Source organism: Ovis aries, chromosome 18 (assembly GCF_016772045.2).
Source record: "Ovis aries strain OAR_USU_Benz2616 breed Rambouillet chromosome 18, ARS-UI_Ramb_v3.0, whole genome shotgun sequence".
Classification (NCBI taxonomy): Eukaryota; Metazoa; Chordata; class Mammalia; order Artiodactyla; family Bovidae; genus Ovis; species Ovis aries.
Window position 1 is genome coordinate 61589942 of NC_056071.1, and position 22265 is coordinate 61612206.

At 48.2% G+C, this 22265-nt stretch overlaps 1 long non-coding RNA gene across 10 annotated transcripts in view; it reads right to left on the reverse strand.

The window, feature by feature from the left end:
* Positions 1-6457: 6457 nt before the first annotated feature.
* Positions 6458-22265, reverse strand: part of LOC121817128 (uncharacterized) — a 50594-nt gene continuing 34786 nt past the window's right edge. For 2 of the 10 annotated variants that reach the window (XR_009597144.1, XR_006056913.2), the window contains 3 exons: positions 20460-20606; positions 19197-19386; positions 6458-11198 (listed from right to left, as the gene is read on the reverse strand). This is a non-coding gene — a long non-coding RNA (uncharacterized LOC121817128). The remainder of the gene's footprint in view (positions 11199-19196; positions 19387-20459; positions 20607-22265) is intronic. The other 8 variants (XR_009597143.1, XR_009597147.1, XR_009597141.1 and 5 more) reach the window with 8 other exon arrangements.

Below are 22265 nucleotides of genomic sequence, written 5' to 3' on the forward strand. Positions count from 1 at the left end.
TTGATTTCCTTTAGGATTGAATGGTTTGACCTTGCAGTCCAAGGGACTGTCCAACACCATAGCTCAAAAACATCAAAATTAGGTCTTTATCATACTTTTTCATTTTTCTTTAATTGGATGTTTCTAGCATCAAATACATGGAGAAGGCAATGGCAACCCACTCTAGTACTCTTGCCTGGAAAATCCCATGGATGGAGGAGCCTGTTAGGCTGCAGTCCATGGGGTCGCTAGGAGTCAGACATGACTGAGCGACTTCACTTTGACTTTTCACTTTCATGCATTGGAGAAGGAAATGGCAACCCACTCCAGTGTTCTTGCCTGGAGAATCCCAGGGACGGGGGAGCCTGGTGGGCTGCCGTCTATGGGGTCACACAGAGTTGGACATGACTGAAGCGACTTAGCAGCAGCAGCAGCAGCATCAAATACAAGATCTAGTACACAGTAGATGCTGAGCAGGCACTTATTGGATGAATGAATGATTAGATTTTTTTAAAAAATGAATTCCAGCTAACTAAAAGGGTGTTGGACTGTGAAGAAAGCTGAGTGCCAAAGAATTGATGCTTTTGAACTGTGGTGCTGGAGAAGACTCTTGCAAGTCCCTTGGACTGCAAGGAGCTCAAACCAGTCGATCCTAAAGGAGACCAGTCCTGGGTGTTCATTGGAAGGACTGATGCTGAGGCTGAAACTCTAATACTTGGGCCACTTCATGTAAAGCGTTGACTCATTGGAAAAGACCGTGATGCTGGGAGGGACTGAGGGCAGGAGGAGAAGGGGACGACAGAGGATGAGATAGCTGGATGGCATCACCAACTCGATGGACATGAGTTTGGGTGAACTCCGGGAGTTGGTGATGGACAGGGAGGCCTGGCGTGCTGGGATTCATGGGGTCACAAAGAGTCTGACATGACTGAGCGACTGAACTGAACTGAACTGAAAAAGGTGTTAGTGACCATCATTGGAAAGAAACTATTTCTCCCATCAAGAGAGTCGGGTGCCAGCTGTAGTGACTTCTTGGGGGAGGATAAAATGAGTTTTGGAGGTTGGACGTGATTTTGTTAGGTGGCGATGCAGTGCAGAGGAAGTGACGGGAGCATTCTCCAGGAACCTCACGCACAGAAAATGAGATTTAAAAAGTGGAAGACACAAGCCCTCATTAGTGAGGGCTTCAAGGAAAGCATGGTTTGATGGTTCCCATGGCAGGGTGCTCTTCATTTGGTATGGAATCACAAAGTAAATATTTTCATAGAATAGACAGGAAAATAAGAAGTCACATATTACTGCATCTGGAGAAAGTCTTTGCACTCTGGGGGACCCCCATCATTGTGCCCACAGCTCCTCCTCAGAGTTGAGAAATACCAGAGAGACAAGTGCCTGAGAGACAGGGGAACCTGGGTGCCAAAGGAACCCCAACATGTACTGTCAAGTGTGACACTGATAGTGTCCCTCCCCAAACCGACAGACCTAGACTCAGCCCACTCCTGGCTGTGCAGCCCTGGAAATGTTGGATTTGCCTCTGGGCCTCAGCTTCCTCATCCATATAATGGGAATACGTAGGCGTACCTCTCAGGGCTAACAGTCAAACTAAACGCGACACAACACCGATCTTGTGGGTACTTAACCTGTGCTGGTTCTCTTTTCTCAAAAGGTTTGGCTCGGCTGAATTGGAATCAGTCGCCAGGCCTCAGAGATATATCTTTCAAACTGATGGAATTTCCTTTGAAATAGTAAGTCCGTCAAGGGGCGCTGTCTTTTGATGATCCCAAAGGCGAAGATTTATGCCCCACAATTTCCAGTGCAGTGTTGTTTATTAGGAAAATATAAACTGTGTCAGCCATGGTAGGGTGCTGAAGAACACAGAGAAACCTCCCTCATGTAGAGGGAGGATGGAAACCTCTGAGAGGAGGCGAAAGGGTTTTACTAAATAGGGAAATGATACTGTAGATGTAACTGGGAAGCTTCAAACACAATTCATAATCAGTTTTGCCTTTGGGGTTATTTTCTTTACTATGAAGGTTTTTGTTTTGTTCTATCTTGAGAGCATCAAAATAGAACACCTTGGGTCAAATTCCTCCATCAACCCCAGAGCAGACCCAGCTTCCAAGTGCCCTGTGAACACACTCAAAAGACAGAAGTCCTGCCTGGAGCCCCCAAAATGACACACGCTGCCCCTGACTGCAGCAGGCGACAGGGCACAACGTCCAGCGCCGGGTCCACGGACCCGGCAACCCTGAACAATTTCACACCCAGACTCGTGCGAGGAACAACAGGGAGGCAGACCCCACAGTGTTGCAGGAACTCCCACTGCAGTGAGAAAACAGGCCATCATATGCAGAAGCCGCCCGTTCTCACGTGGAGCACATCTCTGCATCTTGCACCTCCCCTGCCTGTCTCTTAGTGCCATCCTATAGTCTCAGGCTAAAGGCAGCTAAAAGGTTAAAAGCACGGACGCTGTAGCCAGGCCACCTAAGAGTGAAGCCTCACTCTGCCAGGGCGTGCTGTGTGAGCCTGGGCAAGTGACACAACCTCTCTTTGCCTTGGTTTCCCCATGGAGAAAGGTCATAGGGTGACACCTCATAGGCAGCGTGGTGTGCCTGCATAGGTAAAGCTCTTAGATCAGGGCATGACCCTTGGCAGTGCTCTACGAGGACTTTCTAGTAACACAAGTTCAGACAAAGCTGAGATAAATACTATAGGACTGCAAATTATACCATCTTTCCACTCAACCCCACTTCCAGATATCCACACATAACCTGGAAATGAGACCCACGGAAGGGGTGAAATAGAGAGTTGATCAGGACACAGAGATGCCCAGTCCCTGGTTGGGGCAGTGGGGAGAGGAGGGAGAGGCAGGGGTGCCAGAATTTGACATGTGTGGGTTCAAATTCCACCTCCACCACCCACTGACAATCTACCCCCCTGTTCGATTCCTCTGCAGCTCTGCACCTCGGTCTCTCTGCCTGAAAGATGGGGCTAGCAGCCACCCATTCCAGGAGAAGTTTCCATCAGCAACAAGCATGCAGCCGATGAAGCTCACAAACTGTTCTTACCCCAGCACCGAGCCGCCAGGAGAGGTGGTGGGGAAGGTCACGTCAGAAAATATCCATGTGGCTCCTGCCTCGCCCGGTGGGCACAGGCTGAGTCTCTCGCCTGTGAAGGACTCCAGGAGGAAGAGGTTAAGACAGATCCCAGGGGGTGGGGGGCGGCAGGGGGTTTAGAGGGCATTGGGAGAGGACAGGGCTTCAGACAGGCAGGGGAGCGGGGAGGGCATGGGGTCCTTCCAAGCAGAAGGAGCAGCTTGGGCAATGACCCAGCATCTCAGAGCATCATCAAATGGGCAAGGACGACCAGAACAACTCGGCCAGGTCTGGGGAATGGCAGGTGGCAGGAGAAAAAAAGGGGGGGGGGGAGGGGGAGGCGGAGGGGAAGGAAAAGGAAGGAGTGATGGAGAAAAGGAAGGAGGGAGCAAGGCGGGGAAGATGAGCATGGGAAACACTTGAGCCCAGCTCTTGCCCCAAAGCCCCATCTGTGGTCAGCCAGGGAGAGGCCAACACCACCCACCCCCCACGCCCCCCAGCGCCTGACCCCACACAGAAGGCCCTTGTTCTGCAGCCGGCCCGCACAGTCTCTGGGGAGCATGATTACAAACCTCGACACTCCCATTCCGCCCTCTCAAAGGGCACTCTACCCACTCGGGCGTCTGCCTCCCTCGCCCCCCCACCCCCCGGAGACATAATGGGCCCTGCTTGCTCCTGGGAGATTTAGTGTCCCCACCACCACCCTCGGAAAGAAAAATGAAGCTTGAGATTTTGCTTCCTATTCATGTCATGTTACAATAGCTTCATTCATTCCTACCGGCAGTATGACTCTGTTTTTTCTTTTCTAATTTATGGAGTACATGTGTGATGTATGAATTAGAGAAAGGAAATGTTATTAGAAAGGTCCCAGGGAGCGAGCTGTTTCTTGTCAGAGGGCTGAAAAGTAAGGGAAAAGGAAAGAAGGAGGAAGCATGGGGTGGACAGAGCTGCCTGCTGGCCAGAACTGGCTTCTGCAGTGTTGTGTGATGTGGATGGGGAGCTCAACGTCTCTGAGCCATGTCATCTCTGTCTCAGGGGTGGCGTCCCACTCTCATCAAACAGCATCTCCATTAGCCGGTACAGCAGCCCCATCAGCTAGGGGTGGTCTTTGTAGTGATTAGTATGGAGAAGCCTCCTTTAGGGGCCCCAAGCCCAGGCCCCAGCCCATCTCATGGGCTCCAGCTGGGAACAGAATAAATCTGAGCCCACCCCCACCCCACCCCCACCAGCCTGTGGTCCAGCGTCAGCTGCCAGGGTCTCTCACTGCCAGAAGCAGAAGCAAAGAAATCCTGTAAGCCTGGGGAGGCCAACGTGCTGGCCTCCTAAAGCCCTTTTCCTAAACAGCTGGTCACAGCTGCCCAGAGCGAAGTCTTGCAGTAAACTGGCCCAGAGCCCTGGAAACTGAGGGGCTGGGGCACGGGGTTGGCGGGGTGTGCATGGGGAGGAACAAGAGATGCAAGAGACGCCCCTGGGAGGCTGAAAAGAGCCGGCTCATCCGGCCGCCCACTTGCTTAGTGTGACTGTGGGTGAAAAACGTCTCCCCAGCACCATAGAGTGATGGCACTGTGCTTGTCAACCAAGGTCAAGGTCTTGTGCGGAGTGGGTCCCCTCCATAGGCCCTCCCCGATGCCCTTCCCAGCCTCTGCTGTGACCCCGCACCCCACCTCCCTGGGGCCAGGCCCCTGGAATGTGCATACCTTTCCCATCCTCCCGGGACCAGGGACCAAGTACCAGATGCCGGTGCCTCTGCACAGGCTGTGTCTGACCAAAAACCAGGCTACTGGCAGCTCAGTCAATGTCCCCTGACACGGCCGCTCAGGGAGGGTGGGGAGGGCCGCTTTTCCTGATTTGCTGCAGGTGGGTTTTATTTTCATGTCATTTACCGAAACGCTCCCGAGAGGTTGCAGCAGCAGAATAAGAACGAGGTGGCCGGTATCCATGTGCTCAAGGGTCAAGTCCCAGGGCAGAGGGGACTGAGAGCCCTTGAGCATCCTTCCTGCCAACCACAGAAAGCTATCCATTGCTGATGACTCAGGGCTGTCTGATCTAAACTGGCTCCTTTGGAGAAGTCCCCAGTCCAATCAGACATTTCCCCCTTTCCTTCTCTCCAGGAAAGGTGTGAGGAGTTACGAGGTAGAAGAGCAGATGTTTTGGGCTCCAGGGAGGAAAGGACCCCATCTACAACCATCCTGGGCACCCTCTGGCCTCCGTCAGATTCCATCTCTGCCCTTGCAGCCAGGTTTCTGAGGGTGATGGCTGCCTTGGTCCTGGGCTCTCGTTCACAAGGTCCTCCTGTCCTAAATCCAGGCTCCCCTGGGTCCCAAGGCCCTCGGTCAGCAGCCCCCCAGCCGTCAGGGTCACTGGTCCTGCCAGAAGCTTCCTGGACAGATGTCACTGTGCAGGCGTGAGGGGCAGTGAAGCAGGGAGACCCCTGGCTCAGCCACCCTTGCTGCCATCAGCAGGACCTTGTGCTCACCCTTCCCATTGTCCCAGGAATGCTCTAGCTGCTCTCACATTAAGCAGATTGGGGAGGCCTGGGGGGATCCTCTGCATAGGCATCTACCCCACTAGAAAGCAGCTTCATAACACTAAGCAAGAAAGAAGAAAATGAGTCTGTCTTGGTGGCGTCAGAAGGGAGATGGTCTCTATTGGCTCCGTTTCTCTAGAAGACAATCGAGGCCCTGCCTGGGGGGACAACTGATCCAGGCTCACATCATCAGGAAGTGGGGGAGTCAGTGAAAGTTGTCCAGTCGTGTCCAACTCTGCGACCCCATGGACTGTAGCCCACCAGGCCCCTCTGTCCATGGGATTTTCCAGGCAAGAGTACTGGAGTGGGTTGCCATTCCCTTCTCCAGGGGATCTTCCCAGCCCAGGGATCAAACCCTCATCTCTTTGTCTCCTGCATTGGCAGGCGGGTTCTTTACCATCTGAGCCAGATACCCCTCAAATCCTGTACTTCCTGCGATGGCACAGGTCACTGCACCCCCATCCTGACGTCCCCAACACACCCCAAACCATCCCTACGTGTTGGGTGGCCCCCCTCCACTACCAGGGCTTCCCAGGTGGTCCCAAGATAAGGAATCTGCCTGTCAGTGCGGGAGATGCAGGAGTTGCAGAATGGATCCCTGGGTTGGGAAGATGCCCCGGAAGAGGAAATGGCAATCCTCTCCAGCATTCTGGCCTGGAGAATTCCACGGACCAAGGAGCCTGGCGGGCTACAGTCCGCAAAGAGTCAGACACCAGTGAGCACACGCAGGCTGACGGACCTCCTCTGCCAGCGCAGGCCCCTGCGAGCCCCCTGTCACATCAGGGTTGGGGGGAGTGACCCCCACATGGAACTGCAAACACCCCATGGGCAGAAAACGAGACGTAAAATCCTCTCGGTCCTTCTGACAGTTAGAGTAAAATTTTATGTGAGCAATTCTTGCTCTGATTACCATGCAGTATAATTTTATTCTGGTTTTTCTGGGCCCGCTGAACCCCTGGCTCTTTTAAGTGTTCAGATGCTCTGCTTGCCAAGATAAATGATGATAATTGACAGGGCATTGTCAATCTATCGCAAAGCTGATTTCATTAAGCATGCCAAGGGCCAGCTCTGGGGGCAGGTAGCCGAGCGGAGAGGGGTTTTGATCTCTCTCTCTCCCCCTGGTGCAGTCCACACTGGCACCAAAGGCTGGAGGGCAAGAGAACAAAGGGAGCGTTATGTCTCTGAATTCAAATCTCTTCCTTTGAAATGAGGCGTCCGGAATGGCCAATAAAACTGTGGAAATGGATTTCTGGCTGCATTTGATGTTAAGCCTTTAGTGTCAAGCGCCAGGTCTATTGGTTCTGTGTTCATGCCCCCATTCTTTCTTTCTTCCCTTTGCTCCCCTTGTTTCTGCCCCCCTTCTCCGGATGGCCTTGTGGGGAATTTGTCCTTTCATTAATAATTTCTGAAAGTTGCCGGATAGGCCATTGCCGCCCCTTGCTGCTTTGACGTGAGAAGAGCAAATTAAGTCTTAACAGCATGGCGACTTGCTCTGTGTCAGTAACAGAATTGGTCTCCTATAGACTGATGAAGACCCGAATTCTCCTGCCTCAGTCTGAAATTCTCCGTGTATTAAAGCGTCTCTGTGTATAGAGTTGCCATCCTTTTGCACTGAGTCATCATAATCCCCGGGACCATCCTTTTCACCTAGAGAAGACAGTTGGAGAGAGATCCCGAGGTCTAAAGCCTCCTTCTAGTCATCTGTAACTGGATATCTGTGACGAGGAGCCAAGCTTTCGTCTCGAGCGGTGAGCCGTGAGCCCAGGCCTTGACTGAGAGGGAAGGATGTAGCCCATCCGTGGCGCCATGCGCGCCGTCCTCCTGAGCTGATCTCAGGCCGGGAGAGGTGACATAAAACAGAGCTTTGAGTAATCAAACCAGGGTCAGTCTCTGGGATCCCAGAGCATGGCCCCACCCATCCCACTTACATCCTTCAGTGGGACCAAACTAATCGATCCCGTTGGCTTAGCGGTTTGTGGTTTCTGGTGAGGAAGGACCTGCTAAGAGTGAAAAGAAAAGCAAATAGAATTCAAAAAACCAGTTTCCAACTCCAGTGCTGCGCCTAACTGGGTGATCTTGGGTTACTTACTTCTCCTGTGGCTCAGACATCTGGCTGTAAAAATGAGGGTAATAATTTTCCCCCTATTCTGAGTTCTAAATGACCCTGGATATAAAGGAGTTGTTTAAACTCCAAACCATCACACAAGTGCCTGCGTGCTCAGTCGTGTCTGACTCTTTGCGACCCCACGGACTGTAGCTCCCCTCTACACCACTGCACCACTCTCCGTGGGATTCTCCAGGCAAGAACATGGAGCGGGTTGCCATCCCCTTCTCCAGGGGATCTTCCTGACCCAGAGCGGCATTAGTGCCAGAATATCATCTCTGTTAGCATCTTTCAATCTTCATGATAGGTTAGAATGGACAGAAGGCCTTGTCACAGTCAGAGAGCCAGCCAGTGGTAGAGCTCCAGGCCAGTAAGAGAGCCAGCCAGGTATGCTGGAAACCATGAAGAACTCCAGGTCAAATGTACACATCTCAAATGTCTTAAACATCCAGCGAGATAATAGGAAATTAGGTCAAACTGTAAGTAGGAGTTAGAGAAAAAAAACCTGTTGCCTTGAGGACATCTGGTATACCTGGCCAAACAACTGGATCTTGGTCTTTCAGAGCCCTGGAAGAGATACAGAGAGCATGGGAAAAAAAAAAAAAAATCCAGAGCCTATTCAGGATAGGGAGTCCAAGAGAAGACTCTCCTTATTAAAAAAAAGTCAGTCTCAAGGGGTGCAAGCGTGAACTAGATGGAGACATATACACACACACACGACATAGCTTCTTCCCCCACCACCACCAACACACACAGAGAACGTAGCCCTGGTGCTGAGCAGAGAAGCCTTTAAATTGTCAATGGGAGACTTTTAACACAGCCCCAGCCTCTTTCTCAAGTCTTACCTTCCCTTACTTTCTGCTTAACCATCATCCCCAAGCTACTATGACACACTTCTTCATCTCTGCTGGCCATTTCCTATCCTTCCCTTGCTACACCTTCCATAGGCTTACTGTTCTCTGCCTAAAATCTTTGCTGGACACCCCTCTCTGCGATTGCTAAAATGAAGGTAAAGTTCTTTTTAAAAATACCAGAAACCCACAAGGATTGGAAGTAGAACATCAGCAGAGAGAGAAGCCAATTTCCACAAGACGGAAGGAGAGAGAGGAGTGACAAAAGATTCGGAAGCAAAGAAATCACACTCCCGAACACTCGTGCAAGGGCCTTTGGCAAAGGAGGGGGAAGATGAACTTAGGAGCTTCAGATGGGCTCAGGATCAGAAACATCATGTACGAAAAAGCAGGAGTGAGAAGTGGAGTTGAAAGCAGAGGATGAATTAAACTCTGCACGTGCCCATCCTTACACACAGAGAAACAAGTGGTTGACAACTACTCTCATTTTTTTTTTTTAACCAGATAAACTCTCTTTAAAGAAATTAAGTGGGAAGAACTAAGACTGGTAAGCACCAGTGCTAAAGAGCAAAGACCTCTAGATTGGGGAGTGGGAACCCCTTCCATTAATATTCAGCACTCTGACCTCTCACCCCAGATGAAAGCCTGTCAGCCAGTTTTGTCCAAATACATTGAGTCCCCAGTTGCTTTTCTAGTATCTCTTTTTCTACGCTTATATGATTAATCAAGGATCATGAGACATTTTAGGGAAATCAAACAAAAAAGAGAGACTGAATTTTTTTTTAAAAGGATCTTTGTTTTGGAGGAAACAAAGATCATCTAGAAAAAATAAGCTTGTCTTCTCTGAGATACGCAAGAGCATATTCCATCCACAAGAAAAGAACAAGATGCTATGTTAAGAGGAACAATCATAGAGAAGGAAAGAGTTCTGGGAAATTAAATATGTGATATCAAAAATAAAATAAAATAAAATTCAACAAAATGTTCGAGGTAGAAGGCAATGGCACCCCACTCCAGTACTCTTGCCTGGAAAATCCCATGGATAAAGGAGCCTGGTAGGCTGCAGTCCATGGGGTCGCCAAGAGTCAGATACGACTGAGTGACTTCACTTTCACTTTTCACTTTCATGCATTGGAGAAGGAAATGGCAACCCACTCTGGTGTTCTTGCCTGGAGAATCCCAGGGATGGGGGAGCCTGGTGGGCTGCCGTCTATGGGGTCACACAGAGTCGGACACGACTGAAGCGGCTTAGCAGCAGCAGCAGCATTAAGGAAATCTAGAATGCAGAACAGAAAAAGCAATGAGATGGAAATATGAGAGCAAAGTGGAGGAGAGTCATGTGTGTTATGTGCTAAGTCACTTCGATTGTTGAAATACCTCAAAAGAGTTAGTAGCTAGTCATGTCTTACTCTCTCTGACTGCTTGGATGGTAGCCCATGGCCTGTCCATGGGATTTTCCAAGTAAGTATATTGTAGTGGGTTATCATTTGCCTTTTCCAGGGGATCTTCCTGACTCAGGAAATGGAACCTGGGTCTCCAGCCTTGCAGGCAAATTCTCTATGATGCAAAAAAGTGAAGGATCCCATTAGAAACTTAAAAAAAAAAAAAAAAAGAAAGAAAGAAAATAAGCAGTAATCACAGTAATAATCCTAGTGCTCTCAGCTGTGAGGTGAATGATATTTACAGTCCCAGTAAAGTAAACATGATTTGCTTCATGGATGTTCCACTTCTGGAATCAACCTACAGATGAAGTTTGGTAGACTGTAAAACAAAACAAAACATAAATGTTATCCATCTTAACACTTAAAAGTGAAAGTATGGTTGCTAAAAATGAGAAGCAGAAGAGGCGAAGTGGGAGAGAAGGTGATAAGAAGGGTTGGAGAGTCATACACTCATTTCATAAGACTTGAGTCAAAGTTTACTGTTCACCACTGATGGGATACAAAATGCATACATGTATGATTTAAACTAATAAAGAGACGAAAAGGTTGTCTGTGTGTGTGTAAAATGAACTGGGGGCAGAGATGTGGGTAACGGTCCAAATGAACCAATTCATTTGTTATGGGAAGGTCCTGATATACAAATATCTAAAATTGATCATTGAGTTAGACAAGGCTGTGGTCCTAGTGTGATTAGATTGACTAGTTTTCTGTGAGTATGGTTTCAGTGTGTCTGCTCTGCCCTGTGATGCCCTCTTACAACACCTACCATCTTACTTGGGTTTCTCTTACCTTGGGCATGGGGTATCTCTTCACGGTTGCTTCAGCAAGGCGCAGCCGCTGCTCCTTACCTTGGATGAGGGGTATCTCCTCACCGCCGCCCTTCCTGACCCTCAACGTGGGATGGCTCCTCTAGGCCCTCCTGGCCCGTGCAGCCACCGCTCCTTGGACCTGGGGTCACTCCTCCCGGCTGTCGCCCCTGGCCTCGGACGCAGGGTGGCTCCTCTCAGCTGTTCCTGCACCGTCGCAGCCTGGCACTCTCGGCCGCTGCCCCCAACCTCGGACGTGGGGTAACTCCTCTTGGCCGCTGCCCTTTGCGCGTGGGGTCCTCCCGGCTTCTGCCCCTGACCTCGGACATGGGGTAGCTCCTCTCCGCCGTGCCTAGTGCGCCGGTCGCAGCCGCCTCTGACAGAAAGTGGTCCACTGGAGAAGGGAATGGCAAACCGCTTCAGAATTCTTGTCTTGAGAACCCCATGAACAGTATGAAAAGGCAAAATGATAGGATACTGAAAGAGGAACTCCCCAGGTCAGTAGGTGCCCAATATGCTACTGGAGACCAGTGGAGAAATAACTCCAGAAAGAATGAAGGGATGGAGCCAAAGCAAAAACAATACCCAGATGTGGATGTGACTGGTGATAGAAGCAAGATCCAATGCTGTAAAGAGCAATATTGCATAGGAACCTGGAATGTCAGGTCCATGAATCAAGGCAAATTGGAAGTGGTCAAACAGGAGATGGCAAGAGTGAACATCGACATTCTAGGAATCAGCAAACTAAAATGGGTGAATTTAACTCAGATGACCATTATATCTATTACTGCGGGCAGGAATCTTTTAGAAGAAATGGAGTAGCCATCATGGTCAACAAAAGAGTCTGAAATGCAGTACTTGGATGCAATCTCAAAAATGACAGAATGATCTCTGTTCATCTCCAAGGCAAACCATTCAATATCACAGTTATCCAAGTCTATGCCCCAACCACTAATGCTGAAGAAGTGAAGTTGAACAGTTCTATGAAGACCTACAAGAACTTTTAGAACTAACATCCAAAAAGATGTCCTTTTCATTCTAGGGGACTGGAATGCAAAAGTAGGAAGTCAAGAAACACCTGGAGTAACAGGCAAATTTGGCCTTGGAATGTGAAATGAAGCAGGGCAAAGACTAATAAAGTTTTGCCAAGAAAATGCACTGGTCATAGCAAACACCCTCTTCCAACAACACAAGAGAAGACTCTACACATGGACATCACCAGATGGTTAACATCAAAATCACATTGATTATATTCTTTGCAGCCAAAGATGGAGAAGCTCTATACTGTCAGCAAAAACAAGACCAGGAGCTGACTGTGGCTCAGATCATGAACTCCTTATTACCAAATTCAGACTTAAATTAGAGAAAGTAGGGGAAACCGCTAGACCATTCGGGTATAACCTCAATCAAATCCCTTATGATTATACAGCGGAAGTGCGAAATAGATTTAAGGGCCTAGATCTGATAGATAGAGTGCCTGATGAACTATGGAATGAGGTTCATGACATTGTACAGGAAACAGGGATCAAGACCATCTCCATGGAAAAGAAATGCAAAAAAGCAAAATGGCTGTCTGGGGAGGCCTTACTAATAGCTGAGAAAAGAAGAGAAGTGAAAAGCAAAGGAGAAAAGGAAAGATATAAGCATCTGAATGCAGAGTTCCAAAGAATAGCAAGAAGAGATCAGAAAGTCTTCTTCAGTGATCAATGCAAAGAAATAGAGGAAAAAAACAGAATGGGAACGACTAGAGATCTCTTCAAGAAAATTAGAGATACCAAGGGAACATTTCATGCAAAGATGGGCTTGATAAAGGACAGAAATGGTATGGACCTAACAGAAGCAGAAGATATTAAGAAGAAGCGGCAAGAATACACAGAAGAACTGTACAAAAAAGATCTTCATGACCCGGATAATCACAATGGTGTGATCACTCATCTAGAGCCAGACATCCTGGAATGTGAAGTCAAGTGGGCCTTAGAAAGCATCACTACGAACAAAGCTAGTGGAGGTGATGGAATTCCAGTGGAGCTATTTCAACTCCTGAAAGATGATGCTGTGAAAGTGCTGCACTCAATATGCCAGCAAATTTGGAAAACTCAGCAGTGGCCGCAGGACTGGAAAAGGTCGGTTTTCATTCCAATCCCAAAGAAAGGCAATGCCAAAGAATGCTCAAACTACCTCACAATTGCACTCATCTCACATGCTAGTAAAGTAATGCTCAAAATTCTCCAAGCCAGGCTTCAGCAATACATGAACCGTGAACTTCCTGATGTTCAAGCTGGTTTTAGAAAAGGCAGAGGAACCAGAGATCAAATTGCCAACATCCACTGGATCATGGAAAAAGCAAGAGAGTTCCAGAAAAACATCTATTTCTGCTTTATTGACTATGCTAAAGCCTTTGACTGTGTGGATCACAATAAACTGTGGAAAATTCTGAAAGAGATGGGAATGCCAGACCACCTAACCTGCCTCTTGAGAAATCTGTATGCAGGTCAGGAAGAAACAGCTAGAACTGGGCATGGAACAACAGACTGGTTCCAAATAGGAAAAGGAATGGGTCAAGGCTGTATACTGTCACCCTGCTTATTTAACTTCTATGCAGAGTACATCATGAGAAACGCTGGGCTGGAGGAAACACAAGCTGGAATCAAGATTTCCAGGAGAAATATCAATAACCTCAGATATGCAGATAACACCACCCTTATGGCAGAAAGTGAAGAGGAACTAAAAAGCCTCTTGATGAAAGTGAAAGAGGAGAGTGAAATAGTTGGCTTAAAGGTCAACATTCAGAAAACGAAGATCATGGCATCTGGTCTCATCACTTCATGGGAAATAGATGGGGAAACAGTGGAAACAGTGTCAGACTTTATTTTGGGGGGCTCCAAAATCACTGCAGATGGTGACTGCATCCATGAAATTATAAGATGCTTACTCCTTGGAAGGAAAGTTATGACCAACCTAAATAGCATATTCAAAAGCAGAGACATTACTTTGCCAACAAAGGTCCGTCTAGTCAAGGCTATGGTTTTTCCTGTGGTCATGTATGGATGTGAGAGTTGGACTGTGAAGAAACCCGAGCACCGAAGAATTGATGCTTTTGAACTGTGGTGTTGGAGAAGACTCTTGAGAATCCCTTGGACTGCAAGGAGATCCAACCAGTCCATTTTGAGGGAGATCAGCCCTGGGATTTCTTTGGAAGGAATGATGCTAAAGCTGAAACTCCAGCACTTTTGCCACCTCATGTGAAGAGTTGACTCATTGGAAAAGATTCTGATGCTGGGAGGGATTGGGAGCAGGAGGAGAAGGGGACGACAGAGGATTAGATGGCTGGATGGTATCACTGACTCGATGGACGTGAACTGAGTGAATCTGAGTGAATTCCAGGAGTTGGTGATGGACAGGAGGCATGGCGTGCTACGATTCATGGGGTCGCAAAGAGTCGGACACGACTGAGTGACTGAACTGAACTGAAACTCGATCAATCAAAAATAACATTATTAACGTGTTCAGCACATGTGTGTATATTATATAGACACAGGAAACAAGCAGAAACTGTAACAGAATTAAAAGTGATTTACTCAGGAGAAAAGCATTACAGTGGCAAAAGAAGGACTAGTACTTTTCATTAGAAATATATCTCTAGAGACTTCCCTGGTGGTCCAGTGGTTAAGATTCCATGATGTCAGTGCAGAGGGCATGGGTTCCATCCCTGATCAGGGAATTAAGATCCCACATGCTGCACGATACAGCCAAAAGATAAAAGAATAAAATAAAGGTCTGTGAGGTTTTTTAAAAAAATGTTAAAAAGGAAATATATCTCTACTGTATTATTGTAAGTAGCTATTTGATAAATATTTTCAGATTTTTTTTATCTAATTTTGACTTTATATGAGATGGGGGTGTACCAATTACATGCATGGTTCTTGAGATGCTGTAAGCTTGTTGTTGCTGATAATGGCTCTATCATTTTCACCTAGAAATTATTTTAAACTAAAATCTACACTGTCTTATTTATTCACAGATCAAACCTAGAAAGGAAGTTTTACATGAATGAAGCCACTAAGGATTCATTCATCTATCATTTATTGGTTTATTGAGTGCCTATTTTCAATTCTGCAAAGGCTGCCAAACTCCATTTATATCCTTAAGGTAACATATGGGATATTTTTCCGCAAAAGAAGGCCACAGAGGAAAGTTGCAGAGTCCAGGTGGCTTTCCACACACCTCACCCACACCACATAGCCTCACCCAAACCATAAATAGTGGTTTTAACCCACTCTTTAAAAGGAATGGACTGAAGTCAGGATGCTGAGAATTTTAGACCCACATGTTTCATCTTCCCTACTTGTATCACTGAAGCAAGTCACCTCTCCAAGTGGGACCTCTTTCAAATATGAAATAACAAGGTTTGGAATGATTAGACTCTGAAACATCAGACCTTATTGCCCTGAGCTAACTGGTCAATTCCAACAGCAGGGTACTAGGGAAGGGGAGGGCTGTCTGACTCTGGCATCGTTAAAAAGGACTGTTTGGGCGCCAAAGCACAGCCCGCAGGATGCACCTGAAGAGTCAGGTGGCAGCCTGTGAAGCAATCCCATTTGGTGGAAAGGGGGAAGGCCTGGGGGTCTAGAGACCCAGGCTTTCGTTCCAGCTCTGCCAGAACATTGCTATATGATCCTGAACAAGTCACTACAGCTCTGTGGCCCTGAATGTCCTCACCTGGAAGATTAAAGGGTTCAAGGAGACAATCCCCAAAGTCCCTTCCAGCTCTGACATGCTCGTTCCATGATTGCGTGACCATCAAATTAAATTAAAACCAGACCTTTTGCATCACCCCGTGTGTTGGCGAAGACAAGTAACACGCCCATGTGTACATGAAAAAGCCTCCGACAGTGGGTCGCTCAGCTTCTTGTTGTTGTTGGGATTTTTTTTTTTTTAATCCTTTCCTGTGTTTATCAGCCCATGATCAAGGGCTCCTTCTCCAATGCAGGTGTTTATCTGCCCGCTGAGGCCAAGGGCACATCTTAGTAGCTTGCAGCCTGTGAAGCAACGCAGGCGTTTCTGCCACTGTTAAGCCACCACCTCTGGCTACAATAAGGCGTTGCCTGATAAACAGACTTGCTCCATACTCGTCTGCCTGGGAAGGAGAGAAATCACCTGCCAGTCCACTCCTGCCAAGGTCTGCACCCAGCCGTGTGCAGGTAGAGTCTGATATTGGGGTCATCTAAGATGCTATTCAGCTTGGGGGCAAGATGGATGAAAGATATGGCTCTGGTGTGGTAGGCTTCCTAAGCACCTGGACGCAGGGCCTGAAGGGTCCTTGGAGGAATGTCAGAGGTCGGAATAGAGACCTGCTAGCTGGGAGGGGTGGGGGTGCGGGTCTCCTGGAAAACCAAGGCTGGGCTTGGTATCGATGTGTCAGAGAGAAATGGCTTCCAGATCTGGCTATTTCTAAAGCCAGGGATGACTCATTCTTTCAAGGAAAATTTCCTAAGATCTGATATCTACTGGGCAAGGAAGAAACACACAGATGAATGAACACATAGGTCCTTCCCATCAAAGAGTTCCCAGTCTGGTTACGAGAGGAAATAGGCAAATAAAGCAAATAATTGCAGTGCCTTTAACAGCTAACACCACTCTCAGTACCAGAGAAATTTAAGTGAAATATGTCTGATCCCACAAAGCTTAAATCACAAATTTCCTTCTGAAAATCTTCCTGGGGTAAAGGCCATAGTTTGCAGAGTGCTTCCTAAGGACTTGGCTTCCCTAGTGGTTCAGACAATAAAGAATCTGCCTACAATGCAGGAGACCCAGGTTCAACCCCTGGATCAGGAAGATGCCCTGGAGAAAGGAATGGCGACCCACTCCAGTATAATCACCTAGAGAATTCCACAGACAGAGGAGCCTGGTGGGCTCCAGTCCCTGTGGTTGCAAAGAGTTAGACAGAACTGAATGACTAACACTTTCAACTTGCCTGAGGACTAGGCTCCATGCTGGGTGTTCTGCATGTTTTAGCTGAAGTCATTCTAATGGGTCAGTGAGGTGGTGATCACAACTCCTATTACACATATGAGGAAACCAATATCAGAAAGGCTGGGAGACTTTGCCTGCAACCTCTCAGATGGCAGGTGCCTGGGGCGACATTGAACCCACATCTGTGAGCCCCCAAAGCCCGACTTCCTTTTACTATAATGTTCTGCCATAGCTCAGTCCTTCCCAAATCCAGAAATGTCATCTTTCCCACCCTTGCTCTCAGCCTGCTCCTTTACTCAAGGAAGAGCATCACCTTTTCAGTTAGTATAGGATAGGCTGTGCTGCAGTAAAAACTCTAAATATCCGTGACATCAAGCAAGGAGTCACACCTCACTTACGCTCCATGGCAACATAAGTAGGCAGGTAGCTTTGCCCGTTATCATCACTCAGGTCTCCAAATTAATGGAGTTTGCACGCAAGGTGTTTTCCAGATCACCAGTGCAGAAGTGTTAAGCTGGAGAGTGTCTCGCTAACTATTTAAATACTCCAGCCCAGGAGTGACATATGTCAGATTCGCTCACAATTCATTGGCCAGAACGAGTCACATGGCCACAATTCACCACAGGAAAGAAAACTGGATATTGATAAGCAATGGGGATATCTGCCAATATCATTGTTCATCCAGGTCCCCTGGTATGAAACCCCAGTCTTCAGGACTGCTGAGCTGTTTCCTCCCTTAACCACGAAGTAGAGGACACAGTTCTTACTCTGGACTCCCTCAGACTTCCAGAACTTCTGGGAGCTTGGCACTCACCTGTGTAGTGTCTGTTGTTTTAACTGTAAAACAGGGGCAATAAGACCTTATCACAGGGCTATGATGAAAATTTACAAGATAATGCATGTAAAACATGCTCCATAGCCTTTAGGTTTCCCTTCCTATCCAGCCTTGCCATCGTGTTCCCATTCAAATGTTCCATCCTCTATTCTCAGGCCCCCACAACTGGCATCTTTTTCACCAGCACCATTGCAACATTCCCTGGCCCCTCTGCCTTGAACTGCGTTCCATCCTCCCCCTGTGGCTTTCTGGTGACCTTCCTGAGCGGAAAAAAAAAAAAAAAAACCCACCTCACTCTGTACTCTCCCTGCTCCTGATTCTGTTATGCTTCCCTGCAGCACTCAGGAAGTAGTCACACCCGCGCCATCTTTCTAGTCTCCCCACGTCCTTCCCATCTTTCGTACACACTGGACCATTTCCCATCCCTTGGTGGCGCGCTGTGTGCTCAGTCGCATCCAGTTCTTTGTGATCCCATGGACTGTAGCCCGTCAGGCTCCTCTGTCTATGGAATTTTCCAGGCAATTCCATGGAATGGGAGTGGGCTGCCGTTTCCTTCTCCAGTGAGCCTTCTTGACCCAGGGATCGAACCCACGTCTGCTGCACTGGTAGGTGGATTCTTTACCACTCTGCCACCTGGGAAGCTCTCCCATGCCCTGAACCTTCCCCAGTTGACCACAGACTCCTGCCTAGAATGGCTTTGACCCTACCTCATCTGGCAAACTCCTATTCATACTTCAAAACTCAACTCACATGTCACCACCCACATGAGGGTTTTCACAGATACTCCCACAGAGTTCGTTTTCTTTCACCTGCTGTTAGCCTGAAATTGCACCATCAGCATTCCGCTGAGTCAAGCCTCAAGCCAAAATTTCCTCACTCAGTTCTCTTTCATAATGGCACAGACAGCAGACCAAGCCCTGACTTTGACTTCAGGGCTTTTCTCAAGCTTTCTCTGTAATCTTAGAAAAGTCAGCACTCACTTGCAGCTTTCCCCTTGTGGAGGGATTCACTATTTGGTGAGCTGCTACCGAAATATCTCAACCTCTCTATGGTCACTATCTGCCTTGGGCCCTTTCCATCTGAGATCCACCTGTTCCCAAGGAAACAGAGGGAATGACCTTATCCTTCAGGGGGACCCCCTCCTCCACTCTTTGGGTAACTTTCCCATGATAGATCCACTGTGTCTTGGGATGTGTCCTATACAGTCCACGGAATTCTGCAGGCCAGAACACTGGAGTGGGAAGCCTTTCCCTTCTCCAGGAGATCTTCCTAAGCCAGGCCTGCTGCATTGCAGGCGGATTCTCTTACCAACTGAGCTACCAGGGAAGTTCCCCCTGAGATGGTACAGAGAACATTCCCGTGGCAACACTTACACACAAAGATACAGCAACACATGAAGAGATGGGGCCAAGTTCCTCCACCCCAAGCAAGCCTCACAGTGGACACAAGCGCTTTCATCCTTATACCCTTAGGGGTGTGGACAGCGAAGGCTATGGTAGGACTTCACATTTATGCACACAATTCTTTGGCAAGTTGTCTACAACAGATAAGGTATGTGAGGTATAGAATGGTAACTTGACTCACGTAGGGTCCTCCTGTATTTTCAAGACCTGGGCAGGAACAAGCCACAGGAATCCTTCTGGTTTTCAGTTTATTGCTCAGAAATTCTTGGAACAGCAAGCCATGGAGCTTGATCACAGCCCAGGAGTGTGTGGGCAACTGAGAAGTGCCAGGAGAGTGAGAAGTAGTCTGCTCATCCAGGAGGAAAATGAACCTGAATCAAGATGAACAGATCCCCAAAACACATCAGGAGGGGAAATGAAAACAGGTTCCTGATGGTCTTGTCCAATACATCGATACATGATGGAAAGTGAAACTGAAGTCGTGTCTGACTCTTTGTGACTCCATGGACTGTCGCCCGCCAGGCTCCTCTGTCCATGGGATTCTCCAGGTGAGAATACTGGAGTGAGCTGCCACTTCCTTCTCCAGGGGATCTCCTGACCCAGGGATCAAACTTCTTGCATTGCAGGCAGATTCTTTACCATTTGAGCTACCAGGAAAGCCCATGTATCATGATACTATTATGTAAATATGTAAAGGCTTGATCACAAAAACAATTTGAAATATTGTGTGTGTGTATGTGTGTGTATAATCTTTGTGGCTTGGAAGGAAGGACATCAAACTTATAATAATAGCTACTTCTGTGGGAAAGGAAATGGACCTGAATAGGAGAAGGCAATGGCAACCCACTCCAGTGGTCTTGCCTGGAGAATCCCCGGCACAGGGGAGCCTGGTGGGCTGCCGTCTATGGGGTCGCGCACAGTCGGACACGACTGAAGTGACTCAGCAGCCGCAGCAGGAATAGTGGTCGTGGGAGATAGCTAGAGATTTATCTAATCAGTTCTTAAAGTTTTAAAGTGCACTAGTGCACTCATATATTACTGGCAGACTCATTCAACTGCACACATAGAAAAATAAATAAATATGAAAAAAAGCAAACAGTTAATTTGGGGTGTAGGAATATAAAGGACTTGTCCGGCGGCTCAGTGATAAAGAATCCACCTGCAATGCAGGCGCCACAGGAGACACAGTTTCGATCCATGCATCCAGAAGGTCCCCTGCAGGAGGGCATGGCATCCCACTCCAGTATCTTTGCCTGGAGAATCCCTTGGACAGAGGAGCCTGGAGGCCGATCATCCATAGGGTTCCAAAGAGTTGGGCATGGTTCAAATGACTTAGAACACAGGTATATAAAGTGGAATTTTAAAAAAATACTCTGAAAAAATTCTGGGTTCAGATCCCATCTTTACTGCCAACAAGCCGTGAGACTGTCAGTGGTCTCCTTACCCTCTGCATGCCTCAGTTTCCTCACTGATGCCCACGGGGGATGGGGCCAGTCACAAAGGTGTCTCTCCAGCCTCAGCCCTCTGAGTTCTGCACATAAGTGGGCTGTGTTCCTTTCCAGCCAGGTGCCTTTTTCCAGCCAAATTGAAGCTAAAAGTGAAAGTGAAGTCGCTCAGTCGTGTCCGACTATTTGCAACCCCATGGGCTGTAGCCTACCAGGCTCCTCTGTCCATGGGATTTTCCAGGCAATAGTCCTGGAGTGGATTGCCATTTCCTTCTACAGGGGATCTTCCCAACCCAGAGATCGAACCCAGGTCTCCCACATTGTAGAGAGACTCTTCACCGTCTGAGCCACCAAGTTTTATTTCAGTTTTTGGTGATTTTTCATGTAGGAAAGGTATAAATTGTGCACAGACTACAAGGTAAGAAAGAAAGAAAGCAAAGAGATGGGGAAGAAAGACCAGTTCCGTAGGGTCCTGCTAACACAAGACTGGACTCCACCTCTCTTCTGCTTGTGTGAGCATTTGCGCACACACACCCCACATGGCAGAGCTACAGAAGTGACCGCGATCGAGTTCTGTGTTGTCTCCACCACCCAGAGACTAGTTCAGCTCACCCACCTCCAACTAGAGCCCATATATCCCCAGGACCTCCAGCTCCTCTCTTCCAGGGTCAAGTGCAGAAAGGGTCACATTGCCTTCTACTGAAGTCCCCACAGTGCAGCCACTCCAATCTACCTATTTCCACGCCACCTCTCCGCATGGTTGGACTAAATGCCCTCACTTGCATAAAATACTCTGAGACAGCTGTGGTCTGCTTGGATCCCAGTGGCCACCATCCAGGGAAGAAGGAGCAAAGCTGGACTCCTACCCCTGGTGCTAATGAAAAGCAGAACTCTGCCCTGCATGGCTGGCGTGGGGCTGAGTATACCACATGTCTTTGCTCACTGGTCTCCCATCAGCCCGACATCACAGGCAGAAAAACCACAGCTCAGAGTGGTCTGCCCAGTGCACACCCTGCCAGGCCAGCAACCCAGCTCAAGTTCAAAGCCCTTTGCCCTGGACAATGTCCTCACATATCTGTAGTGCAGCAAGTTTGGAAGCCACATGAAGCCGGGCTCCAAGTCCTTTTTGTTGCATTCACACCATTTCCATTCACAGTGGTCTCAGCTCTCCGAGGCAATGGCAGTGACCATTCAGCCATCAAGATGCTTGTAGGAGGAAGAAAGGCCACCTCGGGGTCATCAGCAGAACTTTGCAACTCTTGTCTTCTTTGTCAGTTGGCACAAGGATGCCTACCTGGAGGTGTTCCAGGGAGGCTCAGTCAAGGGGACAAGTGGGAAGATGCTCAGTAAATTCCTCCCCGCTTTGGGTCAGCCTGGTAACAGTCACAGCGGCTCTGACCTGTCCTCCCCTGGTGGCTAAGACAGACTGTGTGTTTCAGTGAGAAGCAACTTGATGACCTGCCCCTGGCTGCCTCGGGTCTAGCTGTGCCTGCAAAGCTGCAGGATGTGGTCAGCTCGACAGCGAGGCACGCAGAAAAGAGTTTCCCAGAGGCCTTTGCAGCAAAGCCACAAGTTGGAGAAATAATTTGTTGCCTTTGCTGTCTTTTCATAAGACGGCCTCTTAAAGCTACCAAAAAGAAAAAAAAAAAAAGTCATTTTCTTCCAAAATGGAATTCCTTCTCATGAAAGGATAAGCATGGAAATTATTAAGCCTAAGAGACAATCTCTTTTGCCAACTGCAAAATCTCACCAGGACATTGGACAGTCTGCACAGAGAGAAGAATCTGAACTCCTTTATAAGAGCA